The sequence below is a fragment of the Triticum aestivum genome, chromosome 2B (assembly GCF_018294505.1).
Source record: "Triticum aestivum cultivar Chinese Spring chromosome 2B, IWGSC CS RefSeq v2.1, whole genome shotgun sequence".
Lineage (NCBI taxonomy): Eukaryota > Viridiplantae > Streptophyta > Magnoliopsida > Poales > Poaceae > Triticum > Triticum aestivum.
In genome coordinates, this window is record NC_057798.1 from 473,211,265 (window position 1) to 473,229,565 (window position 18,301).

At 41.9% G+C, this 18,301-nt stretch overlaps 1 pseudogene; it reads right to left on the reverse strand.

Annotated features, from left to right (window-relative positions):
* Window positions 1-3,823: 3,823 nt before the first annotated feature.
* Window positions 3,824-4,839, reverse strand: LOC123039256 (uncharacterized; annotated as a pseudogene).
* Window positions 4,840-18,301: the final 13,462 nt, after the last annotated feature.

Below are 18,301 nucleotides of genomic sequence, written 5' to 3' on the forward strand. Positions count from 1 at the left end.
TCCCCATATGGTTATCTACTTACAGACCTGTCATGATCATTTTCCTTTCCATTGTTTTGTTTAAATCTGATAATCACATTTTTCCTTTCCATTGTTTTGTTTAACCTTTGTGGTAAACTAACTTATCTGGGTAGTGATAATTCCCTACTTATGTAAACACCTCGGTGTACAACTCTATCAGCAAGACCCTATTACTATTGTTGATGACATTCCGGTAACCACCGATGGACGAGAACTTTGCCTATTGGCTCGCCTCGTTTCAACGAACAGGAAAATGGTTCTCTTCGTCCCTCGCCCTTGGTACCAACGTAATTGCAACATAACTGACAGGCTATCCTCTTATAGGCCTTGCTATCATGACCGTGCAAGATGTCAGCACCCTTCCTACTTTTAACCCACATGGTGGGCCCATAACCCACAGTTCCGCAGGATCGAAACCTGACTCTCCTATACATCCCTGTTTCCAAAGTTGTGCCTCACGCTTGGCTTAGAATGTAAATCGCGAGCCACCTTCCTAGAGATGATCCGCTCTAGTATCAAACACAAAAAATATTTTCGTTGCTCTAAACCTCTTCCACCTTCTGATTAGGCATCCAACGATTGCCTGCCCCCTCAAAACTTCTCATGGTACCTTCTTACTTAGCTATCGATATTTTCTTGAGTTTCAATTTGAGAGTTACTTTCCGCCATCTCCCCTGATGTTATCTACCAGATAAGTGACCTTGTAGAGGTCCATTCTCCCGTAGCTACCCTTATCCTTTTCATAAGTATGATAGAATTCCCGAAGAAAGGATGAAGACTTCATCATAATGACCTGAAGCAGAGAAATGAAGACATCAACGTAACGGATCAACCTCTTCGAGAAGACCAACCAAGACCAAGAAGACTCAATAGAATTTCATAACCAGACCTTTTCCCCATTGCTCCACCTCTTAAATCTCGGGACGAGATTTCTTGTAATGGAGGAGATTTGTAACACCCCAAGAATCATGCTATAGTAATCACATGCCTAATGATGCCATGTCATCACAATTAAGTTGCTAATCCTCACTTCGTTAAACTCAAATTCAAATTCAAATTCAAGTCAAAATTTACATCTTCAAAAATGTAAACAAAATAGTTCATAATTATGCAAATAATTCCTAAGTAATTGTGTTGAGGAAAACAACATCACCTAAATTCCCCAAATGCCCCTAGGATTTAAAACAGTGCCGGAAACTGCCCCATTAATCTATTTTCAATTATATAAAATTTAAAAGAAATTATCTTGCCTCGAAACCTTTTTATGGCAGTGCTAAATATTGCAAATTATTTATGTGGCACAATCCCATATTTTACAAAAGTCTTGTGTGGCCTAACAATTTGCAAAACAGAGAGTAAATAAAAGGAACATGAATAGAAAAGAAAAGAGCAAGAAACCGTTGTGCTTGGGCCATCAGTGCACAGTGTAGGGTGGCCCAGCCCACGTCGGCCTTTCCCCTTCCTCACGCCAAACAAAACTGTGCGTGCGCCATGGCCATCTGTGGCTGATGCTGCCGCTCGATGGACGCCACGACGGTGCCCCTGTATCCCTAGAGGGGATAAGAACAGCGCCCCCTTCTGCTAACCCTAGTCACTTCTCTCCCTCCATCACCCGCCCCCCTTGTCCTTTTTCATGCCTGAGACATCGATGGTCACGTCGCCGTCGATCACGCGCCCATCTTGCTCCCCGCCGACTAGCTCCATGTACGGGAGCTCCTCCGACATCACCAACGTCACCTACGAGGATGGCCCCGAGCAGTGCTGCCCCACATTGCCGCCATCGGCCAGCTTCTTCCTCCTTGACCGCCGCCGCTTCTACAATCGATCTGCTCCATCGAGGACCACTCTGGCTTCCCTGAGCCCCCTACCAACCCCACTATGAGCCCCGCTCCTCCTCGACCGCCCCTCACCCTCTCCCGTGCGCCATAACTAGTCCTCGTCGGGCGCCGCTGCTAGCCGCCGCTTGGCTATCGTCATAGTAGTTGTCCCGACCACCCCCGTCTCCAACTGGGCACACCGGCATGCTCAGGACCACACGGCGAAGCCATCCGTGCCCTTAGACCGCCTTGTCTTGCCCCATGTCATCAATGCCATGCTCGCCTAAGACCGTCGCCGCTTGATGACCCACAAGTCTAGGGGATCTATCGTACTCCTTTCTATAAGTAAGAGTGTCGAACCCAACGAGGAGCAGAAGGAAATGACAAGCGGTTTTCAATAAGGTATTCTCTGCAAGCACTAAAAATTATCGGTAACAGATAGTTTTGTGATAAGGTAATTCATAATGGGTAACAAGTAACAAAAGTAACTAAGGTGCAACAAGGTGGCCCAATCCGTTTTGTAGCAAAGGACAAGCCTGGACAAACTCTTATATAAAGCAAAACGCTCCCGAGGACACATGGGAATTTCTGTCAAGCTAATTTTCATCATGCTCATATGATTCGCGTTTGTTACTTTGATAATTTGATATGTGGGTGGACCGGTGCTTGGGTACTTCCCTTCCTTGGACAAGCATCCCACTTATGATTAACCCCTCTCGCAAGCATCCGCAACTACCAAAAAAGAATTAAGGTAAACCTAACCATAGCATGAAACATATGGATCCAAATCAGCCCCTTACGAAGCAAAGCATAAACTAGGGTTTAAGCTTCTGTCACTCTAGCAACCCATCATCTACTTATTACTTCCCAATGCCTTCCCCTGGGCCCAAATATGGTGAAGTGTCATGTAGTCGACGTTCACATAACACCACTAGAGGAGAGACAACATACATCTCATCAAAATATCGAACGAATACCAAACTCACATGATAACCTATAACAAGACTTCTCCCATGTCCTCAGGAACAAACGTAACTACTCACAAATCATATTCATGTTCATAATCAGGGGGGAATTAATATGCATTAAGGATCTAAACATATGATCTTCCACCGAATAAACCAACTAGCATCAACTACAAGGAGTAATCAACACTACTAGCAACTCACAGGTACCAATCTGAGGTTTTGAGACAAAGATCGGATACAAGAGATGAACTAGGGTTTGAGAAGAGATGGTGATGGTGAAGATGTTGATGGAGATTGACCCCCTCTTGATGAGAGGATCGATGGTGATGACGATGGCGACAATCTCCCCCTCCCCGAGGGATATTTCCCCGGCTGAACAGCTCTGCCGGAGCCCTAGATTGGTTGGTCCTGCCCAGGTTCCGCCTCGAGACGGCGGCGCTTCATCCCGAAAGCTTCCTTATGATATTTTCCAGGGCAAAAGACACCATATAGCAGAAGATGGACGTCGGGGGCCTACCAGGTGGCCCACGAGGCAGGAGGGCGCGCCTAGGGGGTAGGGCGCGCCCTCCACCCTCGTGGCTGGTGGGTGGGGCCCCTCTAGTGCTTTCTTCACCCAATATTTTTAACATATTCCAAAACTGACTTTCGTGGAGTTTCAGGACTTTTGGAGTTGTGCAGAATAGGTCTCTAATATTTGCTCCTTTTCCAGCCCAGAATTCCAGCTGCCAGCATTCTCCCTCTTCGTGTAAACCTTATAAAATAAGAGAGAAAAGGCATAAGTATTGTGACATAATGTGTAGTAACAGCCCATAATGCAATAAATATTGATTAAAAGCATGATGCAAAATGGACGTATCAACTCCCCCGAGCTTAGACCTCGCTTGTCCTCAAGCGAAAGCCGGTATCAAAAAATATGTCCACATGTTTAGAGATAGATGTGTCGATAAAAAAATACGGAAATGAGGGCATCATGATCATCTTTAGAACAGCAATACATATAAATTGTCATATGATTTCTTATTCTAAAGTAACAATTTATTCACAATGTAAAGTATGAATAAAAAACTTCATTGAAAACTAACAAACTATGATCTTGGTCATTGAAGCAATTGCAATTTATCATCACATCAGAGAGAGTCAATAAAAGAGCTTTTTAGCAAGTCCACATACTCAACTATCATTTAGTCTTTCATAGTTGCTACACTCACGCGATACTTATGGGTATGAAGTTTCAACCAGACACAGCGAAAGATAGGGGCTCATAGTTTAGCCTCCCAATCTTTTACCTCAAGGGTAATGTCAACAATAATAGTTTATGAAAACCTACATCCAAGTGGATATATATATATAGGGTTGGTCTATTCTACAACTGATTGTAAAATAATATTCTACAATAGGCAAGCCCATATATAAGGTAGTTTTGAATCGGAGACCGGCCCGACCAGGCAACACATGCTCGGATCCCGAAAACAGATCCCCCGACCAAGCACCCTCGGCCCCGACCCCGGCCGCACTGGCGGCAGCGGCACTCCCAGTGGCTGCCGCCACCGTCATAGCCACCTCCTCAAGGGAGCCTCCTTCCCCGACACCCTCCAAGGCTACCCAGCCCTTGGCAGCCCTCTCCGCGGTGAACCCGCTTCCCCCTCGTCCACCGCCGCCACGGGCGTCGGCGGCGCGGCGGCCCTCTCCCACTTCCGGCGCCGTGCGCGGAACAACGCGGGAAGCTGCCGCGACAGCTGCTGCACGGCGCCGCCGACGAAGGCGCCGATGTCGGACCTGGCCTGCCCGAGCCGGCCGCCGATCTCCATGAAGGACGCGACGACCACAGCCGGGAGGTCGACGCTGACCGCGAAGGGGGTGGCGGGGAGCTCGATGTCAAAGGGGAGGAGCTTGAGCAGCGGGGCGGGCCACGGGAGCTGCGGTGTCTGCACGTGGAGGTGGAGGAGCATCCCCGAGATGCCCTGCGCGAGGCGGTAGGCCAGGTCCTGCCAGGGCCGCTGCATGCCCAGCAGCGCGTCCAGGGAGATCTCCATGGATGGCGGCGGTACGGGGCACCGGGCGGAGGCGCGCCCTAGCGTAGCGGATTAGCTCGAGCAGCAGCAAAATAGACTGGTAGTAGCCTGTGTATCCCTACCATCGAGGTGTTCGACGGGAAGTACAAAGGTAGCAGTAATGGGAAGTACATACAATATTTAGGTCGAAGTACAGAGCAGTACAGCATGCGAGCGAGGAAGTACCTGCTGAGAATTATTCTTGCTAGCAAGGCAGTACCATAGTTACACTGAGAGGAGTATCGAGTAGTTTGAAGTAGCAGTACAGGGTGTCCTTTATGCTAATTTGGTACTCATCTTTTGTAGCTGCTACTTGGAGCTGTGGAATTAGCAAGCTTAGGGAAGTGCAAAAAAGGTTCTCTATAGTGAAGAGTAGCAGTACATAATATTTTGAAGCAGCAGTGCAGATAAAACTGCAAAACTAGCCTTAATAAAAATTGTGTAATTGAGAAGTACAAACCCTATAAGATCAAGAAGTACGAAACTGATATTCCCAAGAAGTACAAGATACATGTCGAAGGAAACTGACTTATGTAAAATAATTTACGAGCAATACAATTTAATCATTTTGAGTAATACAAAAAAAATTATTGCCGAGCAGTACGAAACTCGTATTCTACGGCTGCGGGGTTATTACGGGTTCCAACGTCGAGCACAAGCATGAGCTCCTTCTCCAGCGAGAGGTGCGAGGGTAAAATGTACTTCTCTTCATCTTGGCATTCTGTGGCATTCTTTTTACTCCGGCGGGCGGTGAGGAGATTGAATGAAATTTTAACCTCCTGAGTGGAGAATTATGGGAAGTACAAAGGTAGTAGTAATGGGAAGTACATACAATATTTAGGTAGAAGTATAGAGCAGTACAGCATGCGGGCGAGGAAGTACCTGCTGAGAATTATTCCTGCTAGGCAGGCAGTACCATAGTTACACTGAGAGAAGTAGCAGTACAGGGTGTCCTTTATGCTAATTTGGTACTGATCTTTTGCAGCTGCTACTTGGAGCTATGGAATTAGCAAGCTTAGGAAAGTGCAAAAAAGGTTCTCTATAGTGAAGAGAAGCAGCAATGCAGATGAAAATGCAAAACTAGCCTTAATAAAAATTGTGTAATTGAGAAGTACAAACCCTATAAGATCAAGAAGTACGAAACTGATATTTCCAATAAGTACAAGATACATGTCGAAGGAAACTGACTTATGTAAAATAATTTATGAGCAATACAATTTAATCATTTTGAGTAATACAAAAAATATATTGCAGACTAGTACGTGACTCATATTCCACAGAAGTACAAGGCAAAATTGTGTTCTTTTAAAATAAATCCGAGCAGTACAATTTATTCATTTCGAGGAGCACAATTATTATTATTATTATTATCGGGCAGTAAGAAACTCATATTCCACAGAAGTACAAGGGTACATGTGGAGGGAATTTGAGTTCTCTAGAAAAAAATATGGGCAGTACAATTTAATCACTTTGAGAAGTACAGAAACTTCTTTATTGTCGGGCAGTAAGAAACTCATATTCCACAGAAGTACAATACTATGTTTCCTTGTAACAGGAAAAATCTTGGTATTCAAAAATCATGAAGAATTAGAAAAATGTTAAAACACAAAAATTTGCTAAATTTCAATACCTTTCCAACACCATATCACTTGCATCATTCCGAGGTCCAAAGAACATCATGACTCTTGTGTAAAGTCACTATACATAGTGCTTGCCAAAGGATAAAGTGTAAAAAGGAAAGGTGAAGATCACCATGACTCTTGTATGAAGGTAGAAGATACGAATAAAAGATAGGCCCTTCGCAGAGGGAAGTGAAAGTTGTCATGCGCTTTTATGGTTGGATGCACAAAATCTTAATGCAAAAGAAAGTCACTTTATGTTGCCACTTGTGATAGTGACCTTTATTATGCAGTCTGTCGCTTTTATTTCTTCCATATCACAAGCTCGTATAAAGCTTACTTTATTCACACTAATAGATCATACATATTTAGAGAGCAATTTTTATTGCTTGCACCGATGACAACTTACTTGAAGGATCTTACTCAATCCATAGGTAGGTATGGTGGACTCTCCTGGCAAAACTGGGTTTAGGGATGTTTGGAAGCACAAGTAGTATCTCTACTTGGTGCAAGGAATTTGGCTAGCATGAGGGGGAAAGGAAAGCTCAGCATGTTGGATGATCCATGACAATATAACTTGTTCGGATATAAGAAAACATAACCCATTACGTTGTCTTCCTTGTCCAACATCCACTTTTTAGCATGTCATATTTTAATGAGTGCTCACAATCATAAAAGATGTCCAAGATAGTATATTTATATGTGAAAACCTCTCTTTATTTATTACTTCCTATTAATTGCAACGATGACCAAAACTATGTTTTTCAACTCTCAACAACTTTTATTCATCATACTCCTTATATGTGAAGTCGTTACTCTCCATAAGATCAATATGATCTTTTTATTTCTTTTTATTCTTTCTTTTATTCCCTCAAGATCATAGCAAGATAGAAAAATCCCTCAACTCAAAACTAATCTTTATTATATATAGCTCACGGACTCGATTACATAGATAGAGATCAAAACAAATCTCAAAGCTAGATCATGATAAAACTTTATTCTACTAGATCAAGATATAACCAAAAGGATCAAACTAAGAAAGACGGTAAAGAAAGAAGTGGGATGGTGATACGATACCGGGGCACCTCCCCCAAGCTTGGAAGTTGCCAAGGGGAGTGTCCATACCCATGTATTTATGTCTCTTTCTTCGGAGGTGGTGATGATGGAGTTGTTGATGATGTAGTGCCGCACATCGAGCATAAGAGATGCTCCAACTTGCGGATAATGCCCTTGAGTGCGGTGATATGCTCTTGCAACAAAATATTTTCACGTGTGAGATACTTGTTTTGTATGCGAACTATTTCAATCATATTGAAAGCTTCAATTTCAGTCGAGGTGAGATGATTGTAGTAAGGTTGAAAGACGCATTCTTCTTCTACCGTCGGGACATGCTCTTCTGCGGCTTTCTTGATCTTGTCACCTTCCTTGATTTCCCCGAGTTCTTCTCGCTTCATCTCTATCTTCATTAACCAAGCGTCATTGCCCACGTTGTTCGAGGAGGGAGATGACATGATGCCTGACCTTGAGAAACTCTGGCAAAAAACATGTTAGAACGAAAATGGGAGATTTTGTCGTGGTACGGTGGTCAAAACCTTCGGGAGATTATATAATCAATTTTTACCGACCAAAAGAAGTATTGTGCAGGAAAACGGAGTTTGAAGGGCACACGAGTTGGCCACGAGGCAGGGGGCGCGCCCAGGGGGGTAGGGCGCGCTCTCCACCCTCATGGATGCCTCATGTCTCTTTCGGACTACTTCTATTTTTCCTAATTTTTAAAATATTCCAAAACAGAGAAAAATTGCTATTTGAGCAGTTTTGGAGTCAGTTTACTTACCGTACCACATACCTATTCCATTTTGGAGTCTGAAACGTTTTGGAAAGTGTCCCTTATGTACTCCTCTGGGGTTACGGTGTCGATAACATTGGTTTCAACATTTATGGGATTACCTGAGATATAATGTTTGATTCTTTGACCGTTCACCACCTTCGAATTTCTGCCTTCGGCATTGTTGATTTTGATGGCACCGGAACGATAGACGTCCTCGATAATGTAAGGACCTTCCCATTTAGAGAGAAGTTTTCCTGCAAAAAATCTTAAACGGGAGTTATATAGCAAAACATAATCACCTACATTAAACTCGCGCTTTTGTATCCTTTTGTCATGCCATCTTTTAACTTTTTCTTTAAACAATTTGGCGTTCTCATAGGCCTGGGTTCTCCATTCATCAAGTGAGCTAATGTCAAATAACCTCTTCTCACTGGCGGGTTTGAAATCATAATTGAGCTCTTTAATGGCCCAATATGCCTTATGTTCTAGTTCGAGAGGTAAGTGACATGCTTTTCCATAAACCATTTTATATGGAGACATACCCATAGGATTTTTATATGCAGTTCTATAGGCCCATAATGCATCATCAAGTTTCTTGGACCCATTCTTTCTAGACCTATTAACAGTCTTTTGCGAGATCAGTTTAATCTGTCTATTACTCAATTCTACTTGACCACTAGACTGAGGGTGGTATGAAGATGCAATTCTATGATTAACATCATACTTAACAAGCATCTTACGAAAAGCACCATGAATAAAATGTGAACCACCATCAGTTATTAAATATCTAGGGACTCCAAACCACGGAAAAATAACTTCTTTAAGCATCTTAATAGAAGTGTTATGATCAGCACTACTAGTTGGAATAACTTCTACCCACTTAGTAACGTAATCAACGGCAACTAAAATATGTGTATACCCATTAGAGGAAGGAAAAGGTCCCATATAATCAAAGCCCCAAACATCAAATGGTTCAATAACATGTGAATAATTCATAGGCATTTCTCGACATCTACTAATATTACCAATTCTTTGACATTCATCACAAGACATGACAAACTTACAGGCATCTTTAAAAAGGGTAGGCCAATAAAAATCGGATTGCAATACCTCATGTGCAGTTCTATCTCCAGCGTGGTGTCCTCCGTAAGCCTCGGAGTGACACTTGCGTAGGATATGTTCCTGTTCATGCTCAGGTACACAACGTCTAATAACACCATCTACTCCTTCTTTATAAAGGTGTGGGTCATCCCAAAAGTAATGTCTTAAATCATAGAAAAACTTATTCTTTTGCTGGTATGTGAAACTAGGTGGTATAAATTTAGCAACAATGTAATTGGCATAATCAGCATACCATGGAGCAGTACGAGAAGCATTTATGACAGCTAATTGTCCATCAGGAAAGCTATCATCAATAGCTAGTGGGTCATCAAGAACATTTTCTAACCTAGACAAGTTGTCTGCAACGATGTTCTCAGCTCCCTTTCTATCAATAATATGTAAATCAAATTATTTTAGCAAGAGAACCCATCTAATAAGTCTAGGTTTAGCATCTTTCTTTTCCATAAGATATTTAATAGCAGCATGATCAGTGTGAACAGTTACTTTGGAATCAACAATATATGGTCGGAACTTATCACAAGCAAATACAATTGCTAAAAATTCCTTTTCAGTAGTAGCATAATTTCTCTGGGCACTGTCTAGAGTTTTACTAGCATATTTGATAACATTTAATTTCTTATCAACTCTTTGCCCTAGAACAGCACCTACAACATAATCACTAGCATCACACATAATTTCAAAGGGTAAATTCCAATCAGGTGGCTGAACAATATTTGCAGAAATCAAGGCTTTCTTAAGTATTTCAAATGCTTCCACACAATCATCATCAAAGACAAAAGGAACATCTTTTTATAAGAGATTAGTCAGAGGCCTAGAAATTTTATAAAAGTCTTTAATAAACCTCTTATAGAAACCAGCATGACCAAGAAAACTTCTTATACCTTTGATATATTTAGGGCACGACATCTTTTCAATAGCATCAACTTTAGCTTTATCAACTTCAATACCTCTTTCAGAAATTTTATGCCCCAAGACAATACCTTCATTAACCATAAAGTGGCACTTCTCCCTATTCAAGACAAGATTAGTTTCTTCACATCTCTGCAAAACTCTATCAAGGTTGCTTAAGCAATCATCAAAAGAAGCTCCAAAAACGAAGAAATCATCCATGAAAACCTCAATAATCTTTTCACAAAAGTCAGAGAATATAGCATCCATACATCTTTGAAAGATAGCAGGTGCATTACATAAACCAAAAGCATACCTCTATAAGCAAAAGTACCTAAAGGGCAAGTAAAAGTGGTCTTTTCCTGATCCTCTTTTGACACAGGTATTTGTGAGAAACCAGAATAACCATCTAGAAAGCAAAAATGTTTATGTTTGGATAGTCTTTCTAGCATTTGGTCAATAAAAGGTAGAGGGTAATGATCCTTTCTAGTAGCTTTATTTAATTTACAGAAATCAATTACCATTCTATAACTTGTAACACTTCTTTTTGCGATCAATTCATCCTTATCATTAGGAACAACAATAACACCTCCCTTCTTAGGGACATAATGGATAGGACTTACCCACTGACTACCAGCAATAGGATAAATTATACCTGCCTCCAAAAGTGTTAGTATTCCACTTCTTACCACTTCTTTCATCTTAGGATTTAATCATCGTTGATGATCAACAAGTGGTATAGCATGTTTCTCCAGTTTTATTTTGTGTTGACATAGAGTGGGACCAATGCCCTTAAGATCATCAAGAGTATATCCAAAAGCAGCACGGTGCTTCTTCAGAGTTTTCAGTAATTTCTCTTCTTCAATGCTCTGAAAGGTTAGCACTAATAATAACATGATATATCTTCTTTTCATCAAAATAAGCATATTTAGGAGTATCAGGTAGTTGTTTAAGCTCAAACACGGGATCACCCTTGGGTGGAGGAGGATCCCCTAAGATTTCAACAGGCAAGTTGTGTTTCAAAATAGGTCCCTGTTTAAAGAATACTTCATCTATTTCTCTTCTTTCATTCATAAACATATCATTTTCATGGTCGAGCAAATATTGTTCTAAAGGATCATTAGGAGGCACAACAATAGAAGCAAGACCAATAATTTCATCTTTACTAGGAAATTCTTTATCATGGGGTTGTCTATGAAATTTAGCAAAATTAAAATCATGAGACATATCCCCTAAACCAACAGTAACAATATCCTTTTCGTAGTCTATCTTAGCATTAACAGTATTCAAGAAGGGTCTACCAAATATAATGGGACAAAAAACATCTTGTGGGGAACTAAGAACAAGAAAATCAGTAGGGTATTTAATTTTCCGACACAAGGCTTCAACATCTCTAACAATCCCAATTGTGAAATAGTGTCTCTATTGGCAAGCTTAATTCTAACATCAATATCTTCGATCTCAGCAGGTGCAATATCATGCATAATTTCTTTGTATAAGGAATGAGGTATTGCACTCACACTAGCACCCATATCACATAAACAATGATAACAATGATCTCCTATTTTAACAGAAACAACATGCATGCCAACAAAAGGTCTATGTTTATTTTTAGTATCGGGTCTAGCAATTCTAGCAGCTTCATCACAGAAGTAAATAGCATGCCCATCAATATTATCGACCAAGAGATCTTTGACCATAGAAATAGTAGGTTCAATTTTAATTTGCTCAGGAGGTGTAGGTGTTCTAGCATTACTCTTACAAACCATAGTTGAAGCTTTAGCATGATCCTTTATTCTAATAGGAAAGGGTGGTTTCTCAATATAAGCGGTAGGAACAATAGGATCAACATTATAAGTAATAGTCTTTTCTTCAACTTTAATAGGTTCTACTACCTTTACTTAAATGGGAGGATGATATTTAAACCACTTCTCCTTAGGGAGATCAACATGAGTAGCAAAATATTCACAGAAAAAAGCTACTATCTCAGAGTCAAGTCCATATTTAGTGCTAAAATAACGAAAAGCGTCGGTATCCATAAAAGATTTAACACAATCAAACTTAAGGGTTATACCTGAATCCTTACCTTCGTTGAGTTCCCAATATTCAGAGTTGCATTTAATTCTTTCCAATAAATCCCATTTGAATTCAATAGTCTTCATCATAAAAGAACCAGTACAAGAAGTATCGAGCATGGAGCGATCATTATGAGAAAGCCGAGCATAAAGTTTTTGAATAATAATTTCTCTTGAGAAGCTCATGATTGGGGCATGAATATAACATTGACTTAAGCCTCCCCCAATCTTGAGAGATACTTTCTCCTTCATGAGGCCAAAAATTATATATTTAATTACGATCACGATGAACCAAATGCATAGGATAAAACTTCTGATGAAATTCCAGTTTCAATCGGTTGTAGTTCCATGATCCAATATCATCACATAGCCTAAACCATGTCAATGCCTTTCCCTTCAAAGATAGAGGGAATACCTTCTTCTTGACGACATCATCGGGCATACCTGCAAGCTTAAATAATCCAGAAACTTCGTCCACATAGATTAGGTGCATATCAGGATGTAATGTTCCATCTCTTATATAGGGATTACCTAGCAGTTTCTCTATCACACCCGAAGGAATTTCAAAGTAAATATTTTCAGTAGGTTGAGGAGAAACTCTTTGCACTACTGGTAGGGGTGAAGATACCCCAAACAAGCCCCTCAAAGGATTATTTTCCATAGTAACAAGTGACAATAAATTTCAGCACACTATATAAATGTTTCCTTACCAAATTCCACCTACCAAAGGCGCTTCACTCCCCGGCAACGGCGCCAAAAAAGAGTCTTGATGACCCACAAGTATAGGGATCTATCATAGTCCTTTCGATATATAAGAGTGTCGAACCCAACGAGGAGCAGAAGCAAATGACAAGCGATTTTCACTAAGGTATTCTCTACAAGCACTGAAATTATCGATAATAGATAGTTTTGTGATAACGTAATTCATAACGGGTAACAAGTAAAAAAAGTAACTAAGGTGCAGCAAGGTGGCCCAATCCATTTTGTAGCAAAGGGAAAGCCTGGACAAACTCTTATATAAAGCAAAACGCTCCCGATGACACATGGGAATTTCTGTCAAGCTAGTTTTCATCATGCTCATATGATTCGCGTTCGTTACTTTGATAATTTGATATGTGGGTGGAGCGGTGCTTGGGTACTGCCCTTCCTTGGACAAGCATCCCACTTATGATTAACCCCTCTCGCAAGCATCTGCAACCATGAAAGAAGAATTAAGGTAAACCTAACCATAGCATGAAACATATGGATCCAAATCAGCCCCTTATGAAGCAACGCATAAACTAGGGTTTAAGCTTCTATCACTCTAGCAACCCATAATCTACTTATTACTTCCCAATTCCTTCCCCTAGGCCCAAATATGGTGAAGTGTCATGTAGTCGACGTTCACATAACACTACTAGAGGAGAGACAACATACATCTCATCAAAATATCGAACAAATAACAAACTCACATGATTACTTATAACAAGACTTCTCCCATGTCCTCAGGAACAAACGTAACTACACACAAATCATATTCATGTTCATAATCAGAGGGGTATTAATATGCATTAAGGATCCGAACATATGATATTCCACCGAATAAACCAACTAGCATCAACTACAAGGAGTAATCAACACTACTAGCAACCTACACGTACCAATCTGAGGTTTTGAGACAAAGATCGGATACAATAGATGAACTAGGGTTTGAGAAAAGATGGTGTTGGTGAAGATGTTGATGGAGATTGACCCCCTCTCGATGAGAGGATCAATGGTGATGACGATGGGAACGATTTCCCCCTCCCGGAGGGATGTTTCCCCGGCAGAACAGCTCCGCCGGAGCCCTAGATTGGTCCTGCCCAGGTTCCTCCTCGAGACGGTGGCGCTTCGTCCCGAAAGCTTCCTTATGATTTTTCCAGGGTGAAAGACACCGCATAGCAGAAGATGGATGCCGGGGGCCTGCGAGGTGGCCCACGAGGCAGGGGGCGTGGTCAGGGGGTTAGGGCGTGCCCTCCACCCTCGTGGTTGGTGGGGGCCCCCCTCTCGTGCTTTCTTCGCCCAATACTTTTAATATATTCCAAAACCAACTTTCGTGGAGTTTCAGGAGTTTGGATTTGTGCAGAATAGGTCTCTAATACTTGCTCCTTTTCCAGCCCAGAATTCTAGCTGCCGGCATTCTCCCTCTTCGTGTAAACCTTATAAAATAAGAGAGAAAGGGCATAAGTATTGTGACATAATGTGTAGTAACAACCCATAATGCAATAAATATTGATATAAAAGTATGATGCCAAATGGACGTATCACCGCTTACCGCCATCACTACTCTCAACTCCGGCCCCCGCCGCTGCTCCCGCCGTCACCAATGGACGCGGCATTGAGCCCGCATTCGAATGAGCCTCTCCACACTCGTTTTGGCCCTCTGTGGCGTGATCACGACCACCTCCCCTCGTTCTTGAGGTCGCCGCCAACGTGCCACCGCTTCTAAGCATTGGCAAGTCACCGCCAGGTGAACCCCATGTTGGGACGCCATTAAGCACCAATGCACCCACTAATGACCCACTGACCTTTGGGTCCCACCTCGCTAGTTAATTAAACTGGACTAACTAGCTCTGTTAACTCTAGGTTTCACTCACATCGTGGCCCCACCCTGCTAATGAACTTTTGAATTAGTTAAACACTTAAACCCCTGTTAATTAGTTTAGTTACTGACCTCTGGGCCCCATTGGTCCCATTGACCAGTCAACATGCTGAGGGGCAACCCCTAGTCTCTGATAGATGGGTCCCAGTTGACCCCGTTAACCAGTCAACGGGTCAACTGTTGACCTGCTCACTCAGCCCCTGGCCCCACCTATCAGCCCCTGTGCACTTTGGAAATTTAACCATTTAATTTCTAATTAATAATAATTCCATCAATTGTTTAAATCTTTGAAAAAATCATATAAATTAAACAGTAACTCGGATTAAAATAATTTTATATATGAAAATCGATCAGAAAAATATGACGAATCCGAATATGCACTCCATTCATCTGTCACGTGCCCCTAGCATAGCGAACATGGAACCGTCCCCTCTCTTTCATCTGTCCGAAAAAGGCCAAATGCCGGGAAAACCCCTCCGAGTGTTTTCCCTCTTCGTCTGCAACATGTAGTACCGCGTTAGAACACCCCTAGCACTACTTATGGTCATGACATGCTTTCTATTGCATTGTATGCTCATTATTTATTGTTTCTTCCCCCTCCTTCCTCTCTTGTAGACCCTGAGACCGTTGATGCTTCGGTGTTTGACTATGGCTACGCTTCTGAAGATTCCTTTCGTCTGCAGAGCAACCAGGAAAGCAAACCCCCCTTGATCATTCTGATATCACCCATTCCCTTCTCTCTTATGCTTGCATTAGAATTGCTACTGCTTTTTTATGATCCTATTCTGAAGCATAGCCTCATTTTGTAACCTGCAATTGTTACCTTACATGTTTATCCTAAACTGCCTAGTGATCCACCAGTGACCCCCTCACCTTGTCCCAGTTGCCTCCGCTTGATGACCGGTGACTCAATCAACGTGATTGATGTCCAGAGCCTGACACATCACATCACACCCCCTTAGTTGTATGAATCTGCAGAGCTACTAATGAGTGTCGAGGGTGGTACCTCATATAGCATTTATGATGTTAACTCTGTAGTGTAGCTAATCGGTCATGGTCTTCGAGGGTGATTCCTCCTTCAACACTCCATCGAGGGTGATTCCTCGGGTTCTCCCCTTGGTGTTTTGAACACACGGTTACTTTGACTTTACCACAGAACCATGTTGAAGTCGGGTTGGCCCTAAGGGGTGCCCGTGAGTTGATGTGTAGTTAGGTTGACCTGGAGGGTTCCCGTGACATTTCTACGTGGCATAGACAGGCATTCCGGGCCCTTGCCGTAAGTCCACGAGACGGGGTGATGGGGTCACATGATCGTGAGTCTCTGCTCATTACTACACGCTCCCAAGACACTAAAGATTCGGGTATTTGACCTGAGTTGGCCAGTGGCCTATACACACTAACCTCCGCGTGGGACAAGATATGGGCAACTGGTGCCATAGTATTAGCCGAAGCTTTCCAGACGTTAGTGACTGAGCGGAGCACGCCCGGGTGGTCCACATAAGCAACAGCCTTGTAGTGTAGGTTGCCAGGACTGAGTCTCGGCCGCCCTTGCAACATGCAGGAGTGCAAAGGGCAATGGGACGAAGACCCCTTCGCATTTAGGATGTAGACCAACGTGCTGGCCTCTTTGTTGAGTCTAGGTGAGGCTACGACATGTTGATCTTCTTAGGTCGGGCATGACCCAGGAAAGTGTTTCTGGCCAGAGATGGTTGAGCGTGTCGGGTAATGTGGTGCACCCCTGCAGGAAAGCTAATCTATTCAAATAGTCGTGTCCACGGTAATAGGGCGACTTGGGGTTGTATCCCGATCTTTACAACTAGAACTGGATACCGAGATGTGGATTGGATATGATGGCTCCGGGATTGCTTTCTTGCAAGGAGTCGAGAAAGGATCTCTGGGTGTTAATGTACAACATACTTGCTAATTATAATATGCTATGCTCTACTCTTCTAAATGCTGCAAGATGCTTGAAGATGCTAGTCTTCGATAGGGCAGGCTTATCCCCTTCTCTTCTATCATTCTACAGTTCAGTCCACAGATACAGCCCATTCCATTTGATATTGATGCATACTTAGTGTAGATCTAATGCAAGTCTTGCGAGGACTTTGGATGAGTACTCACGGTTGCTTTGCTACCTCTTTCCCCCTATACCCAATTGCTGCAATCAGATGATGGATTCCAAGAGCCAGATGCCATCACCGATGACTACTACTACCCCGAGGGTGCCCACAACAACATGGAGACCGCCGACGACCAGGAGTAGTTAGGAGGCTCCCAGGCAGGAGGCCTTGCCTTTTCGATCGTTGTTGTTTTTGTGCTAGCCTTCTTAAGGCAAACTTGTTTAACAGTCTGTACTCAGATGTTGTTGCTTCCGCTGACTCGTTTGTGTTCGAGCTGATGTATTCGATCCATCGAGACCCCTGGCTTGTAATGTAAAGATTGTATTATTTTAATTTATGTCTAGAGTTGTGTTGTGATATCTTCCCGTGAGTCCCTGATCTTGATCGTACACATGTGCATGTATGATTAGTGTACGATTAAATTAGGGGCGTCACACAAGATCAGAAGGCATCCTATTATTATTATTATTATTATTATTATTATTATTATTATTATTATTATTATTATAAGAGTTACCATAGGAATTGCCATAATTATTACAGAAATTTCTGGGAAACGACCTAGGATTGAAAATACCCCTATAAGCATTGTTATTGAAATTATTTCGAGAGACAAAATTCACATGAATCATTATTTTTCTCAATCAAAGTAGACAATGGAACATAATTAGGATCAACATGAGCACTCTTACTAGCAACCACTTTCATAAGCGCATCCATTTTATCACTCAAAGTATTAATTTCTTCGACAATATTCACTTTTTTGCTAGTTGGAGTTCTTTCGGTGTGCCATTGTGAATAATCTGCCATAATATTATCAAGGAATTTTGTAGCTTCTCCTAATGTGATTTCCATAAAGGTACCCCCCGTGGAAGAATCTAAAAAAATCTTGAAACAAAATTTAATCCCACATAAAATTTTGTATGATCATCCATAAGCTTAAACCATGAGTGGGGCAATTTCTTATCATTAATTTCAATCTCTCCCAAGATTGTGCAACATGTTCATGATTAAGTTGCTTAAAATTCATAATTTGATTTCTAAAGAGAAATAATCTCAGCAAAAAGAAAATAGTTGCCAATAAAAGCATCCTTACACTTATCCAAAAATCAATACTATTTCGCGGCAAGGATGAAAACCAAGTTTTAGCATTATCTCGTAGTGAGAACGGA